General features: G+C 51.0%; 1 non-coding gene across 1 annotated transcript in view; it reads right to left on the bottom strand.

Moving 5' to 3' along the window:
* LOC126476942 (small subunit ribosomal RNA) overlaps window positions 1-786 on the bottom strand; it is a 1,902-nt gene extending 1,116 nt beyond the window's left edge. The window contains exon 1 of the ribosomal RNA XR_007587374.1: window positions 1-786. This exon is cut by the window's left edge and continues 1,116 nt beyond it. This is a non-coding gene — a ribosomal RNA (small subunit ribosomal RNA).
* Window positions 787-5,000: the final 4,214 nt, after the last annotated feature.

Raw genomic sequence — 5,000 nt, 5'->3', positions numbered from 1 at the left:
TTTCAACGGGGTCCGCCTCGGGACGCACGAGCACGCACGAGGCGGTCGCACGCCTTCGGCTCGCCCCACCGGCAGGACGTCCCACGATACATGCCAGTTAAACACCGACGGGCGGTGAACCAACAGCGTGGGACACAAATCCAACTACGAGCTTTTTAACCGCAACAACTTTAATATACGCTATTGGAGCTGGAATTACCGCGGCTGCTGGCACCAGACTTGCCCTCCAATAGATACTCGTTAAAGGATTTAAAGTGTACTCATTCCGATTACGGGGCCTCGGATGAGTCCCGTATCGTTATTTTTCGTCACTACCTCCCCGTGCCGGGAGTGGGTAATTTGCGCGCCTGCTGCCTTCCTTGGATGTGGTAGCCGTTTCTCAGGCTCCCTCTCCGGAATCGAACCCTGATTCCCCGTTACAACCATGGTAGGCGCAGAACCTACCATCGACAGTTGATAAGGCAGACATTTGAAAGATGCGTCGCCGGTACGAGGACCGTGCGATCAGCCCAAAGTTATTCAGAGTCACCAAGGCAAACGGACCGGACGAGCCGACCGATTGGTTTTGATCTAATAAAAGCGTCCCTTCCATCTCTGGTCGGGACTCTGTTTGCATGTATTAGCTCTAGAATTACCACAGTTATCCAAGTAACGTGGGTACGATCTAAGGAACCATAACTGATTTAATGAGCCATTCGCGGTTTCACCTTAATGCGGCTTGTACTGAGACATGCATGGCTTAATCTTTGAGACAAGCATATGACTACTGGCAGGATCAACCAGGGAGCTGCGTCAACTAGAGCTGAGCAGCCGGCCGCCCGGGAGTGTGTCCCGGGGGCCCGCGCGAACACGCAAGCGTCCGCTCAATTATTCTGCAAACAGGAGGAGGCTGAGCTCCCCTGCACAACACACCTCGAAACCCTCTCAGGTCCCGGCGGCGCGCAGCGCCGTCCTAAGTACTTGGTCGGGTTCGAGAGAGGCGCAATCGCCCGGAGTTAGGCGAGTAGACGCTTTAGGTGCGACCACCCGTGCTCCCAACTGAGCTTGCCGCTGCCGACAGAGGCCCGGGAGCGTGCTGTCGTGGCATTGCCGGCGGGAGACAACACGCGCCACCTACGGTGACCGGCAGCTCCAACGCCGGCGCCACAGAAGGACAAAAGCCCCACTTGGGTGCCGAAGCGAACTCTCCCAGCACAGCGCACGCGCCAACACGTCCGCACAGCTGCGATACAAACCACCTGCGAGAACCGCTGGGGCGACCGAGCAGCAGACGGCGTCGCGGCGCCGAGCGCCGGGCGGCGGCGCATCCTCAGCGCACAAAGTCCTCAATCGGACCAGCACACTGCAGATGGCCACCGCGCTTCGCACCGGGCCCGCGAGGACCTACTTTGGCCGCAAGGCGCCGCGAGCAGGGGGCGCCGGCGCGCAGCTGCGCCGCCTGCCGCGTCCGTCGGCCGGCGCGCCTGCCACTGGCCGCCCCCACCAGCCGGCTGTAGCGCGTGCGCCCACGCACCGCGCTGCCAGCACGCCGGGCGGCCCCCCCTCACCGGCCGGGGACGGTCCCACCCAGCCACCGCCGCGTATCGCCTCACACCCAGATCCCCTTTCACGTTCGTGGGCATGGTGGGTATCCCTGAAACAACCGGTTAATAGCTCGACCGATCGTCGCCAACACTGATTCACCTCTAGCGAGAACAACCGCACCACAACGGGTTACCAGTTGTTCATTTGCGTAACGTCACCAGCAAACGTACACGTCCATCGCCATTTGCAACGAGTATTGCATGCCTGTGTCAGGTGTCACAACACACTACGTCTGCCCACATAGACGCAACAACATGTGCACGCCTAGAGAACACGTGGAAGGTCGACCCCGTACGTATGCGGTGTCCATTGCGCGAACGACTGTCAGCCGGCCTCTGCAGCATGTCGCAGATGTGGAACACGGTGCAACATGCTATCACGGTGTGTGAGAAGAGACGACTACGTCCGAATACACGCTCCACTACATCAACAGACTGCTCATGCTGATCGCCATCCAGGGCGTCCGTTCCTCCCACACGTCTGTATGGCGTACCACACTGCAATCCAGCTCTTATAGGGAGACGACACGTAGCTGCGTGCACAATATTTGGACTGTATGGTCCGCCGTTGCTAGGCGCAGTCGTCATACGGCCACATGTGCCACGATGTATCATTCAGTACATACGGACCAATGTGCAGTACAGTTTGTGGGTTTTGCGTACATCGGCGGACAGGTGACAGGCCGTACCACAACGTAGGCTGAGTACGTCGGCATGCGAAGGGCGTTGAACATGCAAACTTCTCACCGACCAGCTTGCGAAGGCAGGGGGGAAGGGGGGGGGGGGCATGTACGTCCTGCTGCTATCCACATTACAGTGTATAGCAGGAGCATGTGGAAAGTCAGCAACACCTGCAAGGTGTTTAACATGACGCGATACACAGGGGACCGGGCAGTGCGAGTAGCGAACTATATTGCGAGGGTTGCGGTTAGGCAACACTACACTAATTTAACGAGTTGCATAACAATTACAGAGCAGGTTCAGCGACAACGTGCGTCAGGTTAAGGCGCAATATAGTTTTGGTTACGGGGCACTTTAGGTTAGGTTAAGGCATATTATAGGTTAGGTTAAGGCATATTATAGGTTAGGTTAAGGCATATTATAGGTTAGGTTAAGGCATATTATAGGTTAGGTTAAGGCATATTATAGGTTAGGTTAAGGCATATTATAGGTTAGGTTAAGGCATATTATAGGTTAGGTTAAGGCATATTATAGGTTAGGTTAAGGCATATTATAGGTTAGGTTAAGGCATATTATAGGTTACGTTACGGCACAACATGGGTTACGTTACGGCACAACATGGGTTACGTTACGGCACAACATGGGTTACGTTACGGCACAACATGGGTTACGTTACGGCACAACATGGGTTACGTTACGGCACAACATGGGTTACGTTACGGCACAACATGGGTTACGTTACGGCACAACATGGGTTACGTTACGGCACAACATGGGTTACGTTACGGCACAACATGGGTTACGTTACGGCACAACATGGGTTACGTTAAGGCACAAATTAGGTTAGGTTAAGGCACAAACTAGGTTAGGTTAAGGCACAAACTAGGTTAGGTTAAGGCACAACGTAGGTTAGGTTAAGGCACAACGTAGGTTAGGTTAAGGCACAACGTAGGTTAGGTTAAGGCACAACGTAGGTTAGGTTAAGGCACAACGTAGGTTAGGTTAAGGCACAACGTAGGTTAGGTTAAGGCACAAATTAGGTTAGGTTAAGGCACAAATTAGGTTAGGTTAAGGCACAAATTAGGTTAGGTTAAGGCACAAATTAGGTTAGGTTAAGGCACAAATTAGGTTAGGTTAAGGCACAAATTAGGTTAGGTTAAGGCACAAATTAGGTTAGGTTAAGGCACAAATTAGGTTAGGTTAAGGCACAAATTAGGTTAGGTTAAGGCACAAATTAGGTTAGGTTAAGGCACAACGTAGGTTAGGTTAAGGCACAACGTAGGTTAGGTTAAGGCACAACGTAGGTTAGGTTAAGGCACAACGTAGGTTAGGTTAAGGCACAACGTAGGTTAGGTTAAGGCACAACGTAGGTTAGGTTAAGGCACAACGTAGGTTAGGTTAAGGCACAACGTAGGTTAGGTTAAGGCACAACGTAGGTTAGGTTAAGGCACAACGTAGGTTAGGTTAAGGCACAACGTAGGTTAGGTTAAGGCACAACGTAGGTTAGGTTAAGGCACAATGTAGGTTAGGTTAAGGCACAACGTAGGTTAGGTTAAGGCACAACGTAGGTTAGGTTAAGGCACAACGTAGGTTAGGTTAAGGCACAACGTAGGTTAGGTTAAGGCACAAATTAGGTTAGGTTAAGGCACAAATTAGGTTAGGTTAAGGCACAAATTAGGTTAGGTTAAGGCACAAATTAGGTTAGGTTAAGGCACAAATTAGGTTAGGTTAAGGCACAAATTAGGTTAGGTTAAGGCACAAATTAGGTTAGGTTAAGGCACAACGTAGGTTAGGTTAAGGCACAACGTAGGTTAGGTTAAGGCACAACGTAGGTTAGGTTAAGGCACAACGTAGGTTAGGTTAAGGCACAACGTAGGTTAGGTTAAGGCACAACGTAGGTTAGGTTAAGGCACAACGTAGGTTAGGTTAAGGCACAACGTAGGTTAGGTTAAGGCACAACGTAGGTTAGGTTAAGGCACAACGTAGGTTAGGTTAAGGCACAACGTAGGTTAGGTTAAGGCACAACGTAGGTTAGGTTAAGGCACAACGTAGGTTAGGTTAAGGCACAACGTAGGTTAGGTTAAGGCACAACGTAGGTTAGGTTAAGGCACAACGTAGGTTAGGTTAAGGCACAACGTAGGTTAGGTTAAGGCACAACGTAGGTTAGGTTAAGCACAACGTAGGTTAGGTTAAGGCACAACGTAGGTTAGGTTAAGGCACAACGTAGGTTAGGTTAAGGCACAACGTAGGTTAGGTTAAGGCACAACGTAGGTTAGGTTAAGGCACAACGTAGGTTAGGTTAAGGCACAACGTAGGTTAGGTTAAGGCACAACGTAGGTTAGGTTAAGGCACAACGTAGGTTAGGTTAAGCACAACGTAGGTTAGGTTAAGGCACAACGTAGGTTAGGTTAAGGTACAATATAGGTTAGGTTAAGGTACGATATAGGTTAGGTTAAGGTACGATATAGGTTAGGTTAAGGTACAATATAGGTTAGGTTAAGGTACGATATAGGTTAGGTTAAGGTACAATATGGCGTAGGTTCAGATACACATTGTTGTAGGGAAAGGTGTATTGGGGGGGGGGGGGCGGCGGCAGGTTCGTTGATAGTGATTATCGTAATTGGATGCCTGCGGTATTATCTGATTTGTCACGTCAGGATGCACTTTTGGCTCATGACAGGCGGCGCTCCAATTCCATGGTTGTGGCAGATCTGTGTCTTTCATTCCTGCCATTGA

This window comes from Schistocerca serialis, chromosome 4 (genome assembly GCF_023864345.2).
Source record: "Schistocerca serialis cubense isolate TAMUIC-IGC-003099 chromosome 4, iqSchSeri2.2, whole genome shotgun sequence".
In the NCBI taxonomy this organism is placed as follows: domain Eukaryota; kingdom Metazoa; phylum Arthropoda; class Insecta; order Orthoptera; family Acrididae; genus Schistocerca; species Schistocerca serialis.
The sequence above is the reverse complement of the archived record's forward strand: the minus strand, read 5'-3'. Positions and strand labels throughout refer to the sequence as shown.